This window comes from Rhipicephalus sanguineus, chromosome 4 (genome assembly GCF_013339695.2).
Source record: "Rhipicephalus sanguineus isolate Rsan-2018 chromosome 4, BIME_Rsan_1.4, whole genome shotgun sequence".
Taxonomy (NCBI): Eukaryota; Metazoa; Arthropoda; class Arachnida; order Ixodida; family Ixodidae; genus Rhipicephalus; species Rhipicephalus sanguineus.
The window spans coordinates 21,863,726-21,890,328 of NC_051179.1; the positions used below are offsets into that span (position 1 = coordinate 21,863,726).

A 26,603-nucleotide genomic window follows, 5' to 3' on the forward strand; every position below is an offset into this window, starting at 1 on the left:
CGGACGGGGGTGATAAACTTATGATCTGGTACGTAGAGCGTGGGCGGAGAGGAAGCGGACGGGAGGTAGTAAAAAACGATGCAACAAACAAGTGCGGTGGAATCGCACGTTGCGCCATCTGCCGCAATTCGCGGGCACTACGCGAACGGCGCGCTCCCGTCGCGTCGCTCGCGCGCCCTGCTCAGCTCTGTCTGTCTGCCACATGTTTGAAAGCGGGTGCGAGCGAGGCGCGCTAGCATCGCGATGGCATGCGCTCTCGGGATGCGTTGTTCTCCGTTCGCCGGTTGAAAGCAACAGCAGCGGCAGGTGCGTCGGTGAATATCCGAAACAAGCTTGGCATCGCGTTTTTTCGTCTCGACAGGAGCGGAGTCAGTGGCGCGTAAAACGCGCGCAGCAGTGCTTCAAGCCTTTAGTGCATTGTCTCGTGTCGTACGTCTACCTTTCGCCACCGCACGTCCTTCGCTTCGCCTCCTCTCCGTGCCGGTATCTTATCAAACTTTCTTCCTTGCCTGATAGAGGATTCGCATCTCTTGCCGCATCCTTGGGAGATGTGTAGGGCGTTATGGCTATTTGACGTTGTGCCTTTACCATACACGGTTCGTATTTAATTTAACTTAACATCGTATAGCTTAATTCACGTGTAGCTTGTGTGGCTCTTTGCACGCCGGATTGCTGGAGCACTCTATGCAATTTCTTCCACCTACACTTCTCGTGGTACTTATGACAGCACAACGTTTCGTCTGTAACAAAAATTAACGCAAATTTCCCACGCTTTGCGTCTGCGCCAAATTTCGCCTTCATCTATTGGTGTTTTATCGGAATTCATCTTCATCCTCTTTATCGCCGAATCAGTTTAGGTGCGCTTGGTTTTGGCTCCAGGGCCTTTGTGATTTGTGCCTTCACTTGTTGGTTGCACTGTCGCGACAGTAACACTCTTTCTTTCTCTCCCCTTCCATCTCTGTCTCTTGCAACTCTGAAGTTTTGTCGCGCGTATTCAGATTTCGGAGAGCAGGCGATGATAAGGGCGATGGGGACTTTTCTGCTTCGAGTGCTGATAGAGAGGTGCCGGTAGAGGCGCCGTCGCCTGTATACGCTTTGCTCAACATTTATCTTTTGTGTGTCTTTTTTTTTCTTTTATCTGCTTCCGTTCTTTCCAGTACTCAAGCAGTGGTTTATACGGTGTGGGTGGACAGTCGGTGTTAATCAGTATAGCGCTTGCCGCTGCAGCACTCGCGCCTGATAGCGACAGGTGGACAAAGTATTTAGCCCGGTGTTCGTACGCGAGGCGAACCGTTGTGACGACGGCGTGAGATACTCGAGAACTCCATCGGAGCTCTCAAAGAGCTCTTTGCGAGACACTCCTGACGTACCAGTTGCGACGCTGTCGAGACGTATAGGAGACGTCGTCTTGTGGGAGACTCGTTTTAGACGTGTGTGTTTTTAGTGAACCGTGGGTGCTGTTTGTCGTGACGACTGTTTTTGGAGAAGACATCGTGTTTCGTGCGTTTACTTGCCAAACTGCTCACCCCAGTGCTGGACTGATGAGTGCGAAGTCGTGCGTGTTCGGTGCGGTGATTTTTTTGCGCGTCGTGTTTCTTGTGCGACGTCGAGGTGGCGGAGACCGTTTCTGATTGAGGAGCAGAAAAGTGTACGCCGGTGGAGAAGAAAAGCTTGGTTGACGCGAAGAGGTGTTGAAGATATCATCCAGCAGCTTCCGGAAATCTGGGCAAGCGATGTCGCTCATGAATGACCTCGGCACTCACTTAGAGGTAAGCCGCATCAATCAATCAATCAATCAATCAATCAATCAATCAATCAATCAATCAATCAATCAATCAATCAATCAATCAATCAATCAATCAATCAATCAATCAATCAATCAATCAATCACAACTGAATCGACATTAGTTTTTTACCGAAGCGTTAAGCTGAGCTTAATTCTGTTGTTTTGCGTTCTCGCATTGTAGTAGTTTTTTGTTTTTCTTTTTAGAGTTGTTAACACTTCGTTCTATTTGGTAAATGTAAGTGCGTGTTGTCAGAACTGCTTGAAGGCTTACATAAAAAATTCGGTAACGGGTTTTTGGGAACATTAGAGCGCAAAACCAGACATTCACAAGAACGAGAGACACAGGACGTTGTCTGGTTGTGCGCCCTAATGTTCCCAAAAGCTACGCACCCTCTCGCCGAAGTTCAAGTTTTGGTAAATGATCGGTAACGGGAGCACGATTGTTTTGCTCAGTTTCGAAAGGCTGAGCGACTGAAGCAAAACCGTGGTTATGTAACCGAAGAGGTTTGACTTCCTTCTACTGTTTTCTCGTCCTGAGTTAGTATATTACAAAAAAACTCTCTAAACGGGCGTGGATGCGGGTTTCCTTTCAAAGAGCTTAAGGGTACACCTTTGAGACGGTGCCTGATGATGAAAGTGACGATCGCACGAGTGCTTACGCTCCATAACAATGATAAAGTTATTCGCGCGCGAGTGAGCGTTCTAAATACACAGAAACAGGTGGGATGTACTTCGTGACTTTGTAACCTGCCGTGCACAAGCGCTACGCACACAGACATCGAGAGGTGGGTCAGGACAACCTTCCCCCCTCCCCTCCCTGGATGCGTACAAACTTCTGACACCTATACATAGAGCGTTGCAGCGCTCTTGCAAGTAATACACATGTAGAGATATGTGCACACATGTCTTGCAAGTATACACGTGCTGCGCTTCCTGTGTCTAATCGTGTCTCCCTTGTGTCCGTGTCTCAGTCTCGAAACTTTGTGCATTCTAACACATATGGTGGCGTGAATATTGAAACAATATTTTATTCATGTCGGGGTATACAGGGATGATCGGCATTCAATTTAACGAGATTCTGAACTGTTATTTTCAAGACGACGACCGTGAATGCGACATAACAAATGCGCAGCGGCGCGATACTCAGTGAATGAAGGTCATTCGACTATCTTGTGCCGACTAAGGAGCTGGGGCGCGAGGAATCGAACGCCGTTTGGAGTACCTGCGCGTGACGGAGGTAGATATGCTGTTCCGCCGCCACAGCTGGACAAAACATACGGATAGCGATGATACAGGTCACTGCAAAACGATATGTGATTTATGAACGACTGATCTATGACAGCATGCATGCAAAACTTTATTGAAAAATCCCGAGGTGCGCGACTCAGATGAGCATCTTTTTTTTATTATTATTGAAATGATCAATAGGAGAGGCTGGTGCCGTTATGGCGGCACCGGCTACTTCTTCTCGCTTAGCAAACAAAATATACAGAACACAAAAAGGGCACAAAACATGACATATAGCAGAACACAAGATGTGGAAACAAATGCAGTACATCCAGCAGTAAATGAGTCACAACTTGAACGCAGAATGTTGCTGGAGCCAAGTGACCTTGTCTTGTTCAAGGCAGCAACGTCTAGGCTGTTGTTACATTAAGGAAGACAATACTACTTGTCGAAACGATGGCTCCAGCGACAACCCGTGTTCTAGAATATTCACCTTTTCAAGCCTCCATCTTGTCCTGAAGTTCTGCCTTGATCTAGGAATAGATAAATAGATACAGGAAGGAATATGCATATGGGGTCAAAGCACGTAAAGAGTTGTGAGACAGGCTAGCAGCGAATAACAGAACTTTTGTTCACGGACAGTTTAGATTAATTGGTTACTTTGTTGACTTCGAAATTTCATCTTCGAATTTCATCTATCAAATAGATAGATAGATAGATAGATAGATAGATAGATAGATAGATAGATAGATAGATAGATAGATAGATAGATAGATAGATAGATAGATAGATAGATAGATAGATAGATAGATAGATAGATAGATAGATAGATAGATAGATAGATAGATAGATAGATAGATAGATAGATAGATAGATCTGGTTCTGGTGTAGGCATACACCAGAACCAAATAAACATGAATAACCGACGGCTGCCCGATGCTCGAATCGCAATGGCGCAGACGAATGATTCATCAGCAAGCGCGCGGAGACGCTGGGAGCGTCTTGCACAACGCTGATGGTTGTGCAAGACGTGATGATGCGCTGATGGCTTCCTCAAGTATTTCCTTCGTGCAAGCTAGTGCGTTGACGCTATTGGCACATTTTTCACAACGCTGACGCAGTGTCGTCGTTATGTTAATCACATCGACAATGATAACTGACACCAGTCAATTTCTGCTCTATTTTTTTCCCCATTTGCGCTTTATAATGCGCAGATAAGTGAGGAGACCGCGATAGAACTGGCATATACAGACCACCGCTTTATCTTGTCTAATCGTTAAGGTCAGGAATGCGTTGCCGCGTGCCGTGCAGAAGAATATTGCGGGTTAGAAAGATAATGGTTACAATTGTCCGGGGTCTTCCCCGCAGGACGAATACACGCTATTGTTTCATACTGAGGTGCAGACCGGGCGACTAGTGTGCCCTGATAACGATTGTATCCAAACTGCATGCTTAGCGAAGTGTATGCTGTGCGGATGCGAAGAGAGATTGCGCATGATCTTTCTTTTTTCTCTTTTTTTTTTCTTTTCCGCCTGCGTCATGTCTCGACAGTAGGGGTGTGCGAATATTCGAAAATTTCGAATAGCGAATCGAATAGCATTCTATTCGATTCGGTACTCGAATCGAATAGTACATATTCGAAATATCGAATATATTTTTTAGCAGTTTTCGAATGATCAGCGCCGACGGGAGAACTCGAAAACAACGAAACTCTGGAACAGCCAACGATCATTTTTCTTCTTTAATCACTAAGTTACCAATATGCATGCAGCCCAAGATTTTACGAGACTATACCGACGCTATATTGATTACCGGATGAAGGTGTTTTTTTTCTGAAAACACCACTCTTACTCAATTTTTACTATGCTGCACTTGCATCGCATGCATTACCCAGTTCTTGTCTTCGTCTTGTAATAACTGAAGGTGGGGACTGCGCCTACATTCAGCTTCACGAATTACAACAGCCGCAAGTGGTGTGTTTGCATAAATTTTTCTTGCAGATACAGCTCTCAACACTGATGTTCACACGCTTTCGGTGCCGAGCCCCATGTTGTAATGACAGGTTTATCCGTTTTATTACAGCCTTAGCTGTACGCGTGGTGTTCGGTTCAAAACTGATTAGTTTTTGTGTCTCAATTTTATTTAAAAGCAGACGACAAACCTTGATTACGGTATCACTGCTGTGTTTCAACCTACACTTACAAGATATTTCGAAGGCTTAGGTTGCTGCTGTGTACGAGCTTACCTCAGTTTTCGTAACTGAAGTATTTTGAGTCGCTTAAAAGTAAGCGTAATTTTCTTTGGTGAAAGTTTGTGAATATTCGTTTAAGTGAAAATGTCGTGGAGTTGTCTTACTATTCGAAAACTGTTCGAAGAGTATTCAATTAGTATTCGTATTCGATTCGGTGTCATCACTATTCGATTCGTATTCGATTCGGTTCCAAAATTCAGTATTCGCACACCCCTACTCGACAGTTTTCAATCCTCAGCCAGGATTCATGTGTCATTAAGGCGCGATCACCGCAATCTCGTCGCGTGGCTGTAATAAGGCTTTATGCAATATAGGGAATAAAGTCAGGGGCCCTTGCCCTATCGGAAAAATGGCGGCAGCAAGCGAAGCTTGGCGTGTGTGTGTGCCTGACGTACTAACTTTCTTTCTTTCTTTCCTTCTTTCTTTCTTTCTTTCTTTCTTTCTTTCTTTCTTTCTTGACTGTAACAAGGTGGATAAAATGAAAAAAAAAACAGCAGAAAATAAAAAGAAAGAAGAAGAAAACCACATTTGAAATTTGTGACGACACAGTAACGTAACGGCGTTGGGGTGTCGACGTGAAATTTAAGAAATAATGTTTTATTTTCATTTCTTCCTTTTTATAATGCACATATGATCGCAAAAGATCGTAAGAATAATTTACCATTTTTTATTTCATTATATTCTTTTCACTAAAGGTCACTTTGGCAACGACATCGCAAGAAACTGCGCTCAGCACCATAGAATCTCTTATCGCCTAGAACTTTTTTTTCTTTTTTTTCTTTTAAGTTTTGCGTTCATCGTCCCTTCGAATTATATCGAACTGGAATGATAACGCTCCAGCTGTGTAGTCTGCAAACGTCGGCTGTTCGATCACTAATAGACGTGAGCTGTTTCAATAGCGAATGCTTGACTCTGACGTCACACGCGTCACGCTGAAACACGCCGTGTCGGCTTTGCATGTCGTTAACTATGCAGCATGGGCGGCATAGGCGCTTCGCACACATCCGTTTGATTCTGAAATACAGAAGTATATACTGGACAGGTGGCCGTACGATTTCATTGAGAAACGGGAAACCGATTCAATTCTCGCACTAAACTAGCCGAGTGAGATGTTCTTAATTGTTAATACGGGATGAGTGAAAGGCCGGTTGTGACGTCAGCTGCGATTAACCTGCTACCGTAGCTAGCTGCATATCTGAAAGTTCTCACGTTCAAACTAGTTCTGAGCCAAGGTATGCCCCTGCTGGCTGAAAGAAAACTTGTTCGACCCCGCTAGATGTCGATCTCTCGAATACTGCTCGAACACTAGTTTCTATCGAGATATCAAGTGCAACACATATGGAACATGTTAAGTGATCTCATATGAACACTTATGAACACATGCGGTTCCCATGGCTTCACGGGAGACTGCTGGATAGTGCCGGATGTGTGATATGAGATCCTTTTATTATTATTATTATTATTATTATTATTATTATTATTATTATTATTATTATTATTATTATTATTATTTGTAAAATTATGTCTTCTTTCTGTGAATAATCTGGCTTATCAGGTGTCACGTTATGCGTGCATTTAGTTAACCACTTATACGAAGCATACTATGTGAAGTAAAATGGGTTTTCAGAAGCAATTCCTGGGACAGCTTAGGAAAAAACACATTTTTCGAGCTTAACTTGAGGAGAAAAACTTTAGTAGCTCCACCCTACGAGGAAGATGGTTCATCCTATTCCAAATCGAAGTTTCTCTTTCTCTCCTTGTGTCTAGTGATGCAACGTAGGATATACAAACGGTCATATTATCAAGAAGAAACATACGCTACAAAGTTATCGATTTCCAAAAATGCGCACAGTATATGTGAGGCGTACCGTTACTCGCATAATACCAGCACCTGCTACTGTTGGCTAACTCTTGGCTAATTCTTGCTTGGCTTGTCTGAGTATGGGCTAGCTGTTGAGTACTGCCGGCTAGTTTTGGCTATCCGCTCTTATAACAATGTGATTAAATAGTACACGTCCACTATTGTGCATTTGCATCGTTCCATAAAACGCTTCCCACGATCCGAAGGTGAGCATCGTAACCACTCGGCTATCCAGGCACGCTAGCAGAGCATAGCGTAGCCTTGTAGTATAGCAAGGGTAGTGTAGTGTATAGTATAGCAAGGCTAGTGGGAAAGGGAATTGAGGGTGAAGAGGAGAGATGTGAGGGTGAGAAGGAGGGAAGGAGGAGGGTTGAGAGTAAAGCATAACATTGAAAGAATGAGAAAGAGAGAAATACAGAAAAAGAAAGGGAGAAAAACAAAAAGAGAAAGAAAGAGAGAGAATCAAAGACAGAGAAAGAACAAACTAGAGAGAGAGAAAATATAGAAAGAGCAAGAGAAAGAAATAGATAGATAGAGATAGAGAAATAAATAAATATAAATAACCAGAGACGAAAAAGACATAAAAAAACACAGCGAACAGAGAAAAAGAAAGAGAGCAAGAAAGAAAGAAAACTAAAGAGAAACAAAGCAGGCAGCCCCGCTCCGCACTTCCTTCAGGCTTGGCACCACTAGTGCGAAGCTGCTTAAATTTTTTTTGTGTACGTTTTATTTCAACGTAATCGCCAATTCACGCCGTAACAGCGAATTCACGCCTTTCTCTGGCTTCATTGTGAGTTTTCCTCACGAGGATGTTATGACTATTCGCAATGCCCACGAACTATAGGTGGCGCACCGTCCTTTTCAAGATGGCGCCAGGAGGAGGGTCAACCCGTTCGTTAGCATAGGAACAGATAGGACGTGCGGACGTACGGACCGTGCCACTTTCACCGGATGAAGTCACGAGCTGCGCTGAAATGGATATGAGACTAAAATACTTTCCCAAACCATGGAAAGTGCTAAGTACTCGCCACCTAATTATTTGCTGCGAAGTGAAAGGTTATATTTCAGCTCCGTTATCGTGCATAACGATGCTTGGCGAAATCCTGTGCGTGCTATATACATAAACATGCATGAACTAGAATTGACGTATGAGCTGAACGGCACTCCGAGGTAGTACGTACCGAGCCTGCCTGACGGATTTGCCGCAGTAGTAGGCCGCCAGCGAGTAGCGCCATCGCTGCTGCGCGTGATGATGCCTTGCAAACATAAAAGTGTTCTGTGATAATACCCCGTCGTCATTACTTGCGCAGTCGGAAACGCGGAGTTACGTCTTCAACGGAACACAAGCATTTAACATGCCATTCAGTAGCGCTTGTGTCACAGCCATGCTGAGACTCTAGCCGTGTGTACTTCACTCGCATGTTGCAGGTTCGATCAGCACGATCGAAACATGAATATCGAAAAGAACGCACACGTATGCTTTTCGCAACGTCGAAGAAGTTCGCCGAGAGGCGTGGATTGTGGCCGTGACTGCACGTTCCATCGCTCTAACCATTTCGCTTCGCTGATCGAGCTCGAGCGTGTTGGCGGCATGCGGCGCTCCATAATATCCACAATAATTGTGATACATGCAATGCACAAGAGGAACAATGCTTTTATTTTGATCTCGCTCAAGGATATTATACATTAAATACAATCAAAGTGACTTACGAGCGTGAAAGAACATTAGCGCTCGAGGAGACGTGAAGTGCAACTCGCTCCTCGTGAGTTAGCAGCTGCTGGTTCATCGTCGCTGTCACTCTCGGTGCTTTCACAGTCTTCTACGTCCAGTGAAAAATCCTCGTCGTCAAGATGGTTTCTTTCAACATCACGCTGAAAGCAATCTGAAGAATTTCCTCCGCCGAACGACTTCGACCACTCCGCGTCACCACGTTTACAATTAGAGAGACGTCTGGGCGCGGAGAACGTTTTGCCGGTTTTGCTCTCAGACCGGTCAACAAGCAAATCGCTTGCAGTGTGCTGCCACCTATCAACAAACGTACAAAAACAAGCGGCGCAGCCGCGCAGCGGTGGCTATGAAACCCAACACACTGGCGAAGGACGGCGTGGACGGAAAGCGTTCGCTCCATGAAAGGCGTCGAGCAGACGCGTCCTCGAATGATTGAAACGTCGCTCGCACGATTCGTATAACAGCGCTTTGCTGACAAAGGATAGAGGCCCTATTTTCATGTATCGCCAACTTGAGATCGCTCAGTTATACATGAGGCTGAGCACATCGCGAGCCCGCGCGGCCTCCCTCCCGCGTACAGTGTTATGGGACTCATGCACTACAAGAAACACTGACCAATTATATATGCAAGTAAAACAGGGTGAGCTTCAACTGAATATGTCAGACGATAACATTTAACTTACCTACGTGGCTACAGAAAGCCTCGCGAAGCTGATAGTATGCGTACACTGTGGGCTAGCATTGAAAGCGCGAGTTGCCACGTATTTTCACGAAAACTTCGCGTCTCGCAAGAACGAATCAGATTTCTCGTGTCGCGGAGGGCCCGGTTTATTCACTGATGCAGGGAACATGCAAAGTCGTAGTGTTCCTTTCTTGCCAACGCGTTAACACTGAGGCTAGCACAGCCGAACAAGGGAGCGACTGCATAGTGCCGCCATTTTGTCGTCTACTAACCCTCCTCGAGAGGACGCTCCTGAATTCCGCTCGGTGGCGCGACAGTCTATGGGCATTGCGAATATATAGCGTACTTATTATAGTACACGATAATTATGACTCACACAGAATCGAATTCATTCGTTTCGCTCGTTGCGTTGACAGCCTTGGTGCCGTGGCTTATGAACGAGCATTTGAGAGGTTATCGGTCACTTTCCTGCTCCCACATACACGTACTGCGCGGGTCGAATGTGCGTTCCACATCCGCCCAGCTGCCGTACGTCCGAGCACATTTTTTCCCTCTATAAATAACGTAACTGTGCTGCCGAGTTCGTCACAAAGGGTCGTTCGCTTCTAAAGCCTATTAGGGCGAAAGCCTTAGATGCCTCATCAAACGCGAAAAGTTTGAATTGTTGTGGTTTAACGTCCCAAAACCTGGATATGATTATGAGAGACGCCGTATAGTGGAGAGCTCCGGAAATTTTGACCACCTGGGGTTCTTTAACGTTAATGTAAATCTAAGTACACGGGCCTCTAGCATTTTCGCCTCCATTGAAAATGCGACCACCGCGGCCGGGATTCGACCCCGTGATCTGCGGGTCAGCAGTCGAGCACCTTACCCATTTATTGGGCACTGCTTATAATTAAGCCAGCGATACCCTATGACGGTACGAGCTTTTTCTCTATCTTTAAAGAGTTTACTGCAATTTTGAGGGTGAAACGACAACAACAAAAGCCAGATCCATGAATGGTGCTAGTTGGCAGTATACCAATTCAATTTTCTTGTACTCATTCACTATGATACTCAAGAAACTAAGACTGCCGGATGGCGGCCACGGTACGTATCTCAACTGGTGAACCGATAACGCACTAAAACGACCGCACTAAAACGAACTAAAAGAAAATGAAGGAATCAGTGTGGACGTGGGCTAGCGAGCTCCCGGCCATTTTAGATAACTCGTCTTTTCGCCCGCGTCTACCTTTTCCTTCTTCTTATTTCTATATTCCGAATGAACACGACGATCGCTTTCTCTTGTGCCTTCGGTGGCGGCTTCTCTGTCCCGTTTTCTTGATATTGTGTGCTCGAGCAACTAGCGAGAGGATCCAGCTCCTCGGACCCCTCTCTTTCTTCTCATCCTCTAGTACCTTGTTCGTTTGTCTATATGTTAAACCAACGTCATGCTTGTTCTCGTGCTCTTGTTCAGCGTAATGTCATGTAGACAGAAGTCCACGGCGGCACGCCTGCGCGCCTTTGTGTCAGGCCCCGTCTTTTGTTCGGTTCCGATAGGCCTTCGTCCATGCAGTCGTACACAATGACCTTTCAGCTGAGGGAAGCCCTCAATCGGAGTGTTTCGGATGCGGTGCTGTGTCGTACATATTGTTGTCGTAGCGATACTATAGCTTCCACGTTGTCTTCCTAGCATGGGAGATAAATAGGGCTTCGTGTTTTCGGAGTTTATTTTACTTGAAATTCGGAGGGTGTTTTTCGGAGCTTATCTTCTGGCGGAAATTCGGCGTTTATGGGAGTTTATTTCTAGTAAATCCCCAATTCTCCGAAATTCGAAATTTAATTTTGCATTATTCTTAATACATCAATATCTCAGATCAAGGGATGTCTGAACGCGAAAACATCAGAACACACGAATCGTATCTCAGTTACCTGGGAGTTTTGTACTCACAAACAGATATAAACACAAGCACAAATACTTGAATACAAAACACCTACGTTTGTGCGTATTACAGCCTTAAAGCTTGCTGTAATGGACGCAAACACACTTTACGAGGTCCGTATATTCGACGTCGTCTGGCGCGCCCAAGTGCCGCTAGGGAACCGTATACCGATATGTCTCGCTGCCGGGGGCCCTACATAAGTTGGCGTCTCTCGCTCCGTGCGCGACAAGCCCTTTGTTAAATGTGAGATGGGTGCTTTGTCTTCGAGATACTGTTGATGCGAGGTAAAGTTTACATCGGCCAAGTCGGCCGATGTATCAGTGACCGCTTAGAACATGCCCTTGCGGCAAAGAACGAAACAGGGTCACATTGGGCGTTAAAATCGGAGCTTATATCGGATAAATCCGGATTGTCAAGAATTTTACCGGCGAGTGTTCGTCAGATTTTTTTCTGATTTATCCGAAAACACGGAGCCCTAGAAATAAACGACGTCCGCCTCGGTGGTACAGTGGTTACGGTGCTCAGCTGCTGACCCGAAGGTCGCGGGTTCGATCCCGGCCGCGGCGGTCGCATTCCGATGGAGGCGAAATGCAAGAAGCCCGTGTACTATGCGATATCAATGGACTTCAAAGAAGCCGAGGTGGTCGAAATTTCCGGAGTCCTCCACTACGGCGGGTCTCAGTCATATCGTGGTTCTGGTACGCAAGACCCCAGATATTATTATTGAGATAACCGACGCTCACGGGTGACTGCTGCGGACCGAGTTTGCTGAAGTTGAGCCAGACGGGCCAGTCCACGGACTGGTACGGAAAACGCTAGGCTTGAAGTGAAGCAAACATTAGCAGGTGTGCCATACAGTCGCCATCAGACTTAACCATAACGATACACGTACAGTGGCTTGACTTCAAGAACAAATAGGTGGGCATCAGTGCGATCAAGGACCGAATGCTTTGGAAGGTATATAGACTACGAAGGAACGAATTAAAGAAGTACGCGCATGAATATGACAGCTGTACGAATATGAATGATATGCATTGAACTGTTTCACCAGGCCATTGTGAACACTTAGCCGGCGCTAGAGGAGTCAGAGCTGCTGGAGATGCAGCTGTTATGTTACAGCGGCCGTAATCTATCTATCTAATCCTCTGCCACTGTCTGTTACTGCCTTGGAATTGCGCGCGGAAATATTTGCTTTATTTTGTTTGTTTCCCAAACAAGCGAGATGTCGCCGTGTCTCCAAGACACGAACTAACTTAATTTAATGTAATTTGTAATTATGTAAACCTGACATTTTTCTGAACGTTTAGGGAAATGCGGGGACGCATCGGTGGTGTTGTTTGCTTCGTTCTTGTTTTGTTTTTTTTTCTTTTCTGCGCACAGCGAGTCGACAGTTCGGTCAACGTCTCGCGCGCGCTGACACCAGAGCGAGGTCGAGTTAGTCGAACCCTGTAGAGAAGTAGTGAAACGGGGTGTCTTAACTGTACGTATAGCTTTCACGTGCACAAACGTGGGCTTCGAGTGCAGCCTAATGAAACCAACAGACAATGAAACTAGGGAAAGTATAGGGGTCATTACTTGTATGTTTTAACTATAGCACATTAATCATGACATAAATGGAATGGAATTACAGTGGACGAAAAATCAACTTGCAGCAGGTAGGGACCGAACCTAGAACCTTCAGATAACGCCTCCGATGCTGTACCAATGAGCTACAGCGGCAGTCGCTTTCCCATACACTTTATTGGATATTTATATTTGTGTAATCGTGGGAGTGTCAGCCGGCAGGGCGCGTTATCCGAAGGTTGTAGGTTCGGTCCCTACCTGCGGCAAGTTGATTTTTCATCCACTTTGATTCATTTAGATTTATGTCATAATTACTATACTACAGTTAAAACTTACAAGTACTGTCCCCTATAGCTTCATTGTCTGCTGGTTCCATTAGATTGCGCCTAACAAAAGAAACGAGCCCTCGATCAGTCCCCTTCTTTCGTCCCCTTCGAGTATAGAAACGTGGCACGAATATATGCTAATCCCAATTGCCGGTTTCCTTTGAAAACAAGAAAAAATAAAGATGGAAAACAAGAAGCCTAAACGTAAAGCGATAATCCTGAAAAATAAAGCGTTGTTTTACTTTTTCGTCGAGAACGTGTGGCGACACTGCTGCCGCTTTCAGTGCATCTCGGCGAAGGCGAGTGAAAACAATGCTGCTGCGATTTTTTTTCTTTTTTTTTATTTATCGAAAGACGAGATTGATATGCTTAGTGGCATGTTTTGAAATGTTGTGTTCAGGTGTTCATCGCTCGAAGTTAAGGCTTCACTCCGCCATGCATCAATATACACGGTGACCGTGCCGTTCCGCTGCTGCGTTTCGACAGCTGCGTTTCAATCTTGGTTGGGTGCAGACAGGAAGAATAATAAAAGGAAAAAAAAAGACGCCGCAGAGCTAGTCGTGATTTATAGATGTATTTCTCCCGCGCCTGCTAATGGCCTATAGCAGCAGCGGTAGCACAGCGGTTACGGTTTCGTTACACTATGGTTACACATTCATTTACCTTGCACTGGGTTGCCAACTTGCTTAACCTCTTCGTCCATTCCGTGTCCACGCTTTTTTGAATGCAGGTATTTGTGCACACTAGCCGTCAATTTCTTTTACTCCATATTCCTAAGTCGGCGCTTCTCACTTCGAACGAAGCCTTCATACCACCTTGCACAGCCTCATTTGCGCTTTTTTTCTTTTTTTTTCTTTTTGAGTCCCCAATTTAAATCGGCCCACTGATCTTTCTGTAACCTTCTAACCCCTCAAAAACCTCCCATTTCAGGCGTCGAACTTTATTCCAGAACGTTAGCCCTGGCACCGTTACTACTACACAAGTCCCACGCAGTACCTCATACTCGCTGTAACACCTAAAAGTTTTCCGTGTTAAATTATCGCTGCATTTCGCTTTGCTGTTATTCTCAAATGATCTTGGTGAAGGCCTGCATGGATTTTCCCTTCATTCGTCTATAATGTCTGACTTTGGTAGAGATGCTGACATTTGTGGTCTTTCCGGTAAGTTAGGTAATTCGGTTTTTTTTATGGCGCAAAAGCAGCTGAGGCTGTATGCTGCGCCAGGCACAATTTGTGTTGGGTGCATTGACGTAGCCAGGGTGGTGGAGGGTAAGAGGTTCCACCCCCTCTCTTCCCCCGTCCCATTTCTTCGCAGTTTGCATGTACACACATAGAAACGCACGGACATGCATATAAGAGGCTAGCTCCACCGCCCTTCGAAATAAAATCCTGGCTGCTACCCTGATCGGGCGAGTACCTCACAGTGCCCTGGCCGGAAAGGTAGAAGTGTACCCAGCTGTAGAGCGACACTTGTTGTCTCGCATTTCAAACTGCTTTCATTTCCTCGCTACCTTGGAGACCAGGCGCCGATGCAATTACCTACGGTAATTAAGGGCGCGATTGGTTTTATTTTATTTCGTAAGACCCGTAAACCTTCGATACATCTCCTCCTCCTCCTCCCCCCCCCCCCCCCCCACACACACGCATATACACGCACGTACGCACACACGCTGTTTCTAAAAGTCGCGTTGTCAGCCGCAGTTGGACGCATGGTTTTCGACGGGAATTACGACGCCGTCTCCTGTTACCCTGATACCTGTCTCGTTATCACGAGCTTTCTTTTCTTTTTGTTTTCCTTTCTTTTCTGTCTTCTTGTTCTTTCTTTTTGCGTGCGTGCGCGCTCCACTTTAATCTCTTTCGCCTTCTCACTTCCGGAAAACGTCAAGCAGCGCTAGCGGACGCGGGCTTCAGCCGCCGGCCTGCGCCAATCGCAGTACACGTGCAGGCTTAGTTTGCCCGAAAAAAAAAAAGAAGAAAACACAATTAAATCACGAATAAAGGAAGTAATCGCTAAAAACGAAAATCGAGAACAAGAAGAAGGTAAAGGAAACCGCTGTTTAATTTCCTCCGCGGTCCACACCTCCCGCTGTGCTCTTTTAATCCGGAAACCTGTGTCGTACCCTCCTCTCTCTCTCTCTTTATACGGAAAGGTCGCGTGGTTAACAACTGTTCCTGATGTTACGTCCCGTTAAGCCTCGTGACGGACACATCCGCAACGCTCCCCGTTTTCCCCCGCCCCTTCTTCATTTATAACACTCCATTTTTTTGTTTCTTTATAGTTCCTCGTTCTGTACAGCAGAGGAATTATCGCGTGACGTTCGCGCAGGTTACGAAACAGACTGACCTTTTCAAAACGATGGCGTTTATTCTTTCAGAAAGCTGCGCGTGGGCTGACCATAATAGGCCCAGTCCATATGGAGATTATTCAGGTGGCAATTATAAAGGGTAAGAAGATTGTACTGAAATACTGAAATAAACGATGATAATAACTGGAAACGATGCAGCTGCGTATGTCTTAATCATGGGAAGCTGTCGTCTTATTTTGAGTTGTACTCCGGGCATTAACTTATTTTAATGGAAGTCGGTTGCGAGAGACTTGCATAATATCTATCTATCTATCTATCTATCTATCTATCTATCTATCTATCTATCTATCTATCTATCTATCTATCTATCTATCTATCTATCTATCTATCTATCTATCTATCTATCTATCTATCTATCTATCTATCTATCTATCTATCTATCTATCTATCTATCTATCTATCTATCTATCTATCTATCTATCTATCTATCTATCTATCTATCTATCTATCTATCTATCTATCTATCTATCTATCTATCTATCTATCTAAACTTCAATTCATAAATGTATAACTATCGACCTGTCCCCGAACTGTCTATCCGCTTATCAGTCGATCTACCCATCCATATATGTATCTGTCATATCATACCAGGCGTGTATATGCCACGGCACGCATAGTACCGATCAAATCTCGTGAACGCCGACGAAGTTTCCTCTGCGATGTCGTGTATCGTCATGGGCGTGAGGGGGGGGGGGGGGCTCAAAGGGAGGCTGCGCTTTCCCATCCCTATGGGATGGGAAAGCGCAGCCTCCCTTTGGTCTTCACTTCTCTGTGGTTCCTTACCCAAAGAGTGGAAGAAAGCTAAAGTTATTCCCATTCCTAAAAGCGGCAGTACTGACAATGTAGCAAACTATCGGCCGGTTTCAATTACTAGCACTTGTTCAAAGCTGCTTGAACATATAGTCTTGAAACATCTATTAAGCTATATAAATGAACACAGTTTATTATCTAACTGCCAACATGGTTTTCGACAAGGTTTATCTACAACATCCCAGCTCGTCGAATTAGTCCATGATCTTTCGAAAACAATCAACTCTTGTGCACAGACGGATATGATTTTCATGGACTTCGCGAAAGCTTTTGATAAAGTATCTCACGGTAAATTGCTAAGAAAAATTGATGTTACGTTCCAAAACCCTACTATTACAAACTGGTTTTCATGTTATTTTCATTCTCGTGAACAATATAGTGAAATTGGTGGCACTAAGTCTCCAGTTTCAGCTGTAAAGTCGGGAGTACCCCAAGGTAGTGTTCTGGGACCACTTCTTTTCCTTTTATTTATAAATGATCTCCCGAATGAAATAGACGTTTCTATCAGGCTCTTCGCAGATGATTGCATCATATACAAAAAATAGACACAGTGAATGATCAGGTAAAATTGCAAGAAAACTTAGAGAAAATAAGGAAATGGTGTGAAGAATGGCAAATGGTGCTAAACCCTCTAAAAACTGTAGTTATGACAGTCTCTCGAAAGAAAAATTACTTTAACTATACGTATTATATTAATAATCATGAACTTAAAAGAGTTGAACAACATAAGTACCTTGGTTTGATTTTTACGAGTGATCTTCGCTGGAATCATCACATAGATTATGTATGTGCAAGGGCCAACAAGTCTCTCTAGTGTCTTAGGCGCCATTTGCAACGCAAGAAACAAAATGTTTAGCCTACAAGACGCTTATTAGACCCATCATAGAATATGCTAAAATTGTATGGGATCCTTTCTCTGTTGCCAACATCTCGAAAATTGAAAAAATTCAGCGTCTAGCAGTCCGGTTTATATTCAATAAATATCGTTGGACGGACTCACCATCTCAACTGTGTGCACTAGCCGAGCTACCCACGATTCAGGCTCGAACTAAATACGAGAGACTTAAATATCTTTACCTGATTATTAATCATCATGTTCATATAAGGTATGCCGACTATTTTGATATTCTTCGTCGTGAAACCTCTAGACATCGCCATTCAATGTTCATTCGTGCTCCTGCGGTTTACACTGATTCTTTTAAGTATAGCTTCTTCCCACGAGCCATTAAGGATTGGAATTCTTTGAGCGAAGAAGCCGTTTCATGCTCATCTGTAGATTTATTCTTAAAACACATAGATCACATTCTCATTTGTAGTTAACAAAGCTTTATTTGTCTGTACTTGATGTAGTGCGTTTAATCTTATTATCTGGTTGCGTTTTCTTGGTGTACTTCATTTTGTCCCTTTATCTGTAAGTTCTGATTGTACATGTTAATTATGTTCTGATTCTACAATGATTGTTATGTTATTATGTATTGTTTTCCACTCCTGTTATAGCCCTTTGTAAGGGCTGACAGTATCTGTAAATAAATAAATAATAAAAATTTCGGATATTTTTCTATGCAGTCGTAATAAGCTACACAGCTTGATCAGCAGGTTCTTCATATCCGCGTGAAACGCCCTTCAGGATTGCTAGACACCTTTGTTAAGAGCATAGCGCTGCGATAAAGAAGCACAGGTCCTTCAGTGCATACACTCGAACCTATTGCGCGAATGAATACGAGCCTCCGATAAGGATAGATATGCTGGCGAGCTTTTATCGAGTACTGGGCTAGACTATGGGCCAATTAATTTCGCATTCTTCTCGATAACATTGGGACGTTAAACCCCAACAATTATTATTATCGATAACATACTCCTATGCGGCGCAGATACAGCGTTGAAACAGGATGGATGACACTGTGTGCTCGGTGTGCTCTTTCGTGCAAGTTTAGAAGTCCTTGCTTTTCGATAACAACGTGTTGTCGAAAACGGGGTTTTTACCGAGCTGCGCGTGCATGCATACTCGCTGATATGCATAAGGAGAAGGCTCCTCATATAATTAATAACCTATAGCGTGTGTAACGGTGTGTGGCCGATGCAGCAGCTCACAAAGCGCCGCACATATTGCGACAGATATTGAGAGCTATGCGGTATCGCTTCGAGCACATCTGGGTGCGCGAGATCTTGCGTTGAAAGGACTCAGGTTCGACCCATTGTCGGGCACTTATTATTTTTTTGTCACCGGAAACACCTTTAATGGGGCGAAATAGGAACAAACCAATAGCGTGACTATATATAACACATCTCTTTAGCCTGATCATACGTTACCTAACCTAGCATAACCTAATTTGGTGCTAAATAGGACGCATTGCTAAGCCTGGAAATATAATTTAAGCTTATGCCAAGAACAGAGGCATTCCAGCCTATTGCTTTTGGTTATTTTTTTACGCCACGTATAGGAGGCGAACTCAGGTCTATATATATCAAAGTCCCCATGTAAGTAACTGTTTCTTTTTTTTTCTTTGGAGGGCCACAATAGGGAAGATGACGTGTGGTTTTCGTAGACGAAGCTTATATGCATGTGCATATATATTGGATTCTTTGGGTGCATCGAGCGCATGTCGCTAAAAGTAACAAAGTAATATATGCGTATGCGTATGTATGCACGTTTTCCTTCTCTTGTTTCCTCGACACATTTGCAGGGCATTGTGCTCGCGCCGATATTTTGTGACTAATTCGTTGCACACCTTGCGATAACGTTTTTTTCGCTGACAAGCAAGGAAGATAAATATAATTAATTATTAATTAGTCATTTTTTAAGTTTTACGAGCCATAACGATTACATGACTGTGAGGTGCGCCGTACTGTGGGGCTCAGGATTAATTTCGACCACCTGGAGTTCCTTAACGTTCAGCTGAATCTAAGTATACTGGTGTTCTTGCTTTTCGCGCCATGGAAATACAGGCACCGTGGCCGGGTATCGAACCCGCGTCCTCGGGCATAGCAGTGCGACAACTCTAAGATACCACGGCGGGTGAGTAGCCAAAGGGGTCAACCTTTCATTTTACACCATGTTAACAAAATGTAAAAGAGAAAGACGAATATCAATGCTCGTATTCACAAAAACGTCTTACGCTAAAAACTTTCGCAAGAGAATATTTCAGCCAATCACGATGGGGGACATATCGTTAACGAAGGCTGCTGACCAATGAGAAAACGCACTTACGAAAGAGGTGTTTTATGAATTCGGCCCGGATATTTCAAGCGCGAGCTTCGAAGTAACGACTTTCTTGTGTATACTACGTCGCGAGCCCGCGGAATTCGGAGAACGTCGGAACAGCCTTTGCAGAGTCATCTCGAAATCATTGCGCACGAGGGTTGAGTATGCGGCTTCCGAAAAAGCAACTCACGCGGATGTGTCTGCGCATGCGCACGCTAATAAACACGGGAAACGGCGCCCCGCTGCCGAAATCCTACAGACGGGAACACGTGTTTCGGTGACCGCGCTGCAGTGTTTATATCGTCCAACTTCTTCTATGCGGGTCACGCGTTTCTCGAACGTTTATTTGTTGACTCTCGCGTGGACGGGAGCGCGCGCCGTCGCTCTCTTTCTTTTTAAACAATACCGCGAACGTTTAGTTAAACCTATAGCTCAACGGGCAGTGCACGGCTGCTTGTTTATGGCCGCGCGCATGCTCGGTTCGTGGCAGCTGGGATCCTTTCGTCACAGCCTGCTTTTACACATTAGCCTCGTAAGCCCCGCTGCTTCATTTAGCAAAAGGCGCGGCGCTGTGCTACTGGCAGTGGCCTCGTTGCCTGCTTGGACGAGCCTCAGAAGAAGACAGGTTTACGTTTAACAGGTCTCGAAGCACACCGGCACACAGACAAAAGATTGCAGAAGAGGAGAGAGTGCCATGCTCCCTGCATGCTTGCGCTGCGGAGGCCGCTATGCGATGTAGAAACACTCGCCTGTATCGTACGTCGAGGGAGACGGTAAATAAACTCGGTTGGTCAGAATGAATAATGATTCTGGAGCCCTACACTACGACATGCCTCATAATAATATACATTTCGACATGCTAACCTATTCGCTCCCCCCCGCACCGTACACTTATGTGACTTTTTAAATATATAGCTTCATGTGCTCTGAAGGGAATTCAATTGAAGGTTAATTACCGAATATCCTTGATATGATCCACCGAGAAATGACAGACCGAGTTGTGCAATGTTACGCTCCATGAGATCTCAAAGAAATGTCTAAAAACGCACGGCTGGCGAAATATTGAATTATCATTCCGTCGACACACTTCGAATCTCCTCCTCTCCGTCGCATCCCCCTCCCCCTCTCCTCCACCACCCCCTTCCTAGGGAGATAAAAAAAAAGTTAGCACGCTCGCTCAAGTGAATTCAACTAAACTTTCATTACACAACGTTACGATGAGAAACCATTTACTTGACAATACCGCGAACTAGATACTTGACAATAAAGGGTTGAATTGCGCTATATTACATGCTGCATCGAGACAATGAATGAATCTGTCCAAACAAGCAAGCAAACAAACGACCAACCAATCACATATGCTGGTACTCGCCTAGGCGTGCGCAGAACTTTTCATTAGGGGGCGGGGCAAACTTCACCGCAGCCCCCCCGACACCCCTCCTCTCGCCCATTGGTCTAGTCCGAAAGAAAACGGAGGCCGTAATGGATGTAAAACTGAAAATGAAGCGATGACGTGCTTCTCACAAAGGCCTGCCATTCGCCCCCGGCTTTCCGGGGTAAAGGTGGGAAGTAAGACCTTTGAATGTCACATCAGGGATCCTCGGCCGCCATTATCGTCAAAAAAACACGCTTAGCCGTAACCATGCGCATTAAAAAATGACGTGTAAGGTCCGATTTAGTACAGGTATGGGGCAGAATTGGCGCTTCCCCCCCCTCCCCCCGCCACCCTCGTGCGCACGCTTATGTCGGCGCCCCATTCTACGGGGCTTTCCCCCACTCTTCTTTTATCTGACATCCGTCTCCGTTCTCGATCGTGCCGCGTCGCTTGCGCGAGCTTCTCCTATCAGCAGCCGCCACGCGACGGGTTCCGGACAAAGAGACTGCTTGCTGGACACGCTGTATTATCGTTAGAAGAGATTCTTGTTTGGAAAGGATGAAGAGAGTGGCGGAAAGAGTGGAGAAGCAACGTTGACTCGGTTTTGACGACGTCGAAATGAGAAAGAAGGGGGACGTTATATGCGAGGCTCCAAATCCGGCTGCGTTTGTGGGGCGGGGGGCACGTGCAGGTCATAAACACGTCGCAGGTCAAAACACCTCAAAATCTTACCTGTGCCGTGGGAATACCCTCCGACCGGTAACTGCAGGCATGCGGCCGCGGCGCTATCTTTATGTTCGCTACGGCTTAGCTCTTAGTCGGGTGTATATGTCTTCATCTTTCTATCTTTCTCTCTCTCTTTCCTCTCCATCTTTAATCTCCCCCACCCTGTCCCCATGTGTAGGGTAGCAAACCGGTTGTCCCATACTGGTTAACCTCCCTGCCTTTCCTTCTCTATTATTTATTTTCTCTCTTCTTCATTGCCTGGTGTTTGATATGAGTCGTGGACAGATGATATGAGAGGAGAGAGAGAGAGAGGCCGAAAGCAGGGTCATCTGTACTAGAAGTGGCGGGGTGCATCGTCTTCTTTCCGGAACCCACGCACCGTCTTGTTCGTATATCCGAGTAGCTTGATAATCGGAGACCATTGACGAACAATAAATAATACATTGAGTGAATCTGCATTACCCACTATCGTTTGTATACGACGAACAAAGAAACCCTTTAGTGCCTCTTCGTTTATCGCACATTCGGTGCAGATGTACGGAGCTCTGTCGTCGATAACGCATGAACCGGATACGGATCGTTCATTGACATCTCGGGGTTACGTTTCTTAGGTGCATCATAAAATACCCTTGCATAGCTTAGACTCGCTGCGACCGCTGGACAGTCTTAGCCACTAACCAGTTTCATCAGCAGTCGTCATCGATTGTCCATTCTGGATCTTTGTGGTGATGAAAGTCGTAAGCATGGTCGTTATGGTATTGTAAAAACTTTATTTGGTCCAAAGGGTGCGATCCGATACATCCGACCGAAGCGGACGACTCCCACGTCGGTACGGGAAAGCAAAGGCCCTCTGCCGCTTCGCGGGCCCTTAGGGCAGCTGCTGATCTTGAGATGAGATATGTAAGTCAGGAATGCAATGGTTACCTAGCTCTTGACCACATGCTCTGGCGGTGCTCCGCGCTTTTCGGGGACGAAGACATTACAGAAGAGAAGTCGTCGTTACGGTAAGGGAAAGAAAAATGATGGCGTATATTTCTAAGGCAACGTGAACTTTCGTGTAGTGTGAGACCAATTTACTGAAGTGAGGCAGAGGTAGACAGAGGGTATGTACTATTCTGGCGCATTGTAGCGTTGTAGTAGCGTTGTAGTAAAGCTCGTCTGACTGATTATAGTGACAAGGAATAACCATCATTAGCCAACACAAGCCAATATTAGCCTATGCTGCTTACCAGTAATCAAGCAGTGGCCCTGGAATGCTGGAATTAAGGCGAAAGCCTTATACACCTCATAAAACGGTAAAAGTGACCGTCGTCGTAGTCGTCGTTAGAGTCCACATGAATGACACCAAAATTATATTCATAATCATCGAAGATGATGTCGATTATCATCATCATCTTGATTGTTCCTGTGATCATCTGATTGTTCCTATGGGAGGATTCGAAGGCGAAAGCCATCCCAGGCGGTTATCACCAGCATCATCATCACCGAAGAAGAAGATGACCAGATAGCCACACCAGATGGCTTTCGCCTTCGAGTCGTCCGAGGTGAATGCACTAGGAACCCTGTGTGAGAGAGAGAGAGAAATACGAAGAGGAAAGGAAGGGAGGTTAACCAAGCTTTGGCTCGGTTGGCTACCCTACACTTGGGGTGGGGGAAAGGGGAATAATAGAAAGGAAAGGGTAGAGAAGAAAGAAGAAGAGTAAGAAAGATATGGATGAACAGCGTGAAACTACACAACACGAAATCGCGCTGTTACTTCACAGGCGCTCGTGAAGTCCGGTGGTCCTCAAGAAACACAAGAGGGCTTTCGTGGCTTTGTGTGTCCAGTGGCCTCTCACTGCTCTCTATATAAAGTCCGCAACGGCTTGTTAATGGGCCCTTCTTTCAAAATTTAACCGTGTAGATTATACTTAATCGTGGTTATAATTTTATATACGTCATTCACACGCAGTTTCCTTCCCGAATATTAGACCTCAAAATTTTGTCTTCCAGCGGAATCCAAGAACTGCTTTAGAAAACCCTACTTTACTTCCCATATGAGAAAAAAAATATCGACATAAAAACACAATGAACACGTTAAAACGCAGCGCAGCAGACTGACTTTTATTGTGCTGCCTGAATGACATACCCGGCTGTGGCCGATATACAATACACCTTTGATAAGCTGCGTAGCGTGGCGCTTCGTGTATCTGCCAACCGGCCGCTTCCTGTCTGTCAGTGTTCGCGCAAGTTTCGCGTGGATCGACGCTGGCGTCTATTTCCTTCTTCCGCGTTTACTTCGCTTCTTAATTAACGTGGCGTTAGATTAACTGTCACACGCGTTTTTGAATAGGATGGTCTCGGTTTCGCATAGTATGTGATCCGACGTGATACGGATGACACTTAATTGCACACGCTTCCCTACTCATAAGCGGGCTTCGTGAGGATTGAAAAATCTCGTCTGCTTCACTTCTCACTGTTGATGATGATGATTAGTGGGGTTTTGTGGCGCAAGGTCCATGGGTGGCCAAAGAGCGCCATGTCTTTTATGTGGTGCTAGCGATGACCGATGGTTGCAATGACGGTGTATTATGGCTGTATAGAGGCATAAAATCACGCGCTATATGGAAGCGTAAAAGGTGTGTAAAGAGTATAAAATTATTATAGTGATACGCGGTGTGTTGTCTATGGGTGTGGAATGAATAACAAGTGAGCACGGTATCTACAAGTGAGAGATGGGGAAATAGCACGAATGCCTCCTCAACGCATTTGACGCCAAAGGCAGGGAGGCAGGTGCATTCTGTAGTGTAGCTACCGTAGCAACAACCTCTTTTCAGAAGTCGTGCTACGGTTTTCCTGGGTATATGACATGAAAGTTACCGACTTCTTTTAAAAACGCCAACAGTGACTGATATTTAAAAATTGGTTCCTTGCCTATTAACAGCGATGGGTGAAGTGGAAATTGCTCTCGGTATGGTAATAGGAAGTGTTTTTTTCTTAGAGGATCTAGTGCACTGCATTGAATGAACATGTGAAGTACAGTGAGTTGTTCACCACATTTCTCACACAGAGGTGGATCACCACCGGACAAAAGGTATGAATGTGTGCTGTGTGTATGTCCCGTTCTTAACCTGGTAAGTGTTACTTCTGTGTGGCGTGACTTGGACACTGGTAGCCATTTCGCAAGATGTGGCTTGATGAGATGCAGGTTATTTTCCGTTTGCCTATCCCATAATCGCTGCCAATAATACCTGAGCTTTCGTTTAAGCACGGGTTTCAGGTCAAGTGCAGGGACTGCTTTGGATGTATTGGCGGCGGCGTGTTCGTGGGCGGCAGCAGCTAGCTGGTCCTCCAACACGTTTCCTTGGATCTCGCGGTGCTCTGGCACCCAGCACACTGCGACATGCTGTTTGCGTGCGTAGAGCGGGCATAGGAGTGAGTAGAGGGAGACAAGGAAAGGGTTTATGTGCTTTTTCATAGTTTTCAGGACTTTTACGACGCTCAGAGAATCCGTGTATATGACTGCGCGTATTAATTTTAATCCCTTAATGTGTTTAACGGCCACAAGTATCGCATAAGTTTCTGCTGTGAAGATACTTGAATTAGGGTGCAGAATACCGGAATCGGAAAAGGATGGACCAACGGCTGCGTGAGACACAGAAATATTGGACTTTGAGGCGTCGGTAAAGGATTCCGGACAAGGGTATTTGAGCTGTAGTTCGAGGAAGTATGTACGGATATGTGCGATAGGCGCGTGTTTCGTAACTTCCACAAAAGATGCATTGTAATCTATAAGCTGCCACTGCCACGGCGGTAGTTGTTATAGCGAAAAACTCACTCGCTGTTATAGCGAAAAAATAAAATAAATCTACGACAGCTTCGCACTAGTGGCGCCAAGCCTGATGGAAGAGCGGAGCTGGCTTTCTTTCTTTCTCTCTTTCTTTCTTTCTTTCTTTCTTTCTTTCTTTCTTTCTTTCTTTCTTTCTTTCTTTCTTTCTTTCTTTCTTCTTTCTTTCTTCTTTCTTTCTTTCTTTCTTTCTTTCTTTCTTTCTTTCTTTCTTTCTTTCTTTCTTTCTTTCTTTCTTTTAAGGACTCTTAATGAAGTTTGACCAACCAACCTTCCAACGAATATGAACGCCCAACAAAAAGCACAATTTATCGATCCTCTATATACACAACGCTGCACAGGAGCACTGGTACGTAGCGCTGTCCAGCAGTAATCTGAAAGGTCATTTGTAGCTGACCGACACGACTTATGCATACCAGCTGCTAGCAGTCCTATCAAAAGGCCCAAAAACAATAGGCTTCGATAATGTATGACTTTTGAGAAAAATGAAGCCCTCAAGAGGACTGTCGAGTATTGTATCTCAAACGGTTCTCAATACATCTTCCGATTCTGTTGACACATGGGCTTTTCGATACAACGCACTTAGATCCTTGTCAATTGCTTCGGCGTCGCGCTGCTATCTCGCGATATGTTACCCTCGTCACATGATGATGGAGCTACATACTTACTTTGATTGTGGTTGCGGGATCGATTCCCGCTGAGGCGAGGGAGAAATCGGCTGCGATAGCTGTTGAATGGAGGAGGCTATTATAAGGCGCGCTAACACAACGTGTGCCTAACCTCTCAGTTAAAGAAAAAGGCAGTCCGTGAGATGATTGAAGCCGAAATGAGTGAGCGGTTAAGACGCACATTGTGTTAGCACGCCTTCCGTTAGTTTATCTGGAAAGGAACTTGCGTTCCTTCGTGCCGATTTCCGATAGTTCGCAGTCATGCCTGTGTGACATGCGCATTC

General features: G+C 45.1%; 1 pseudogene; it reads left to right on the forward strand.

The window, feature by feature from the left end:
• Positions 1 to 224: 224 nt before the first annotated feature.
• The window catches only part of LOC119389591 (mitochondrial sodium/calcium exchanger protein-like), a 111,883-nt pseudogene continuing 85,504 nt past the window's right edge, over positions 225 to 26,603 (forward strand).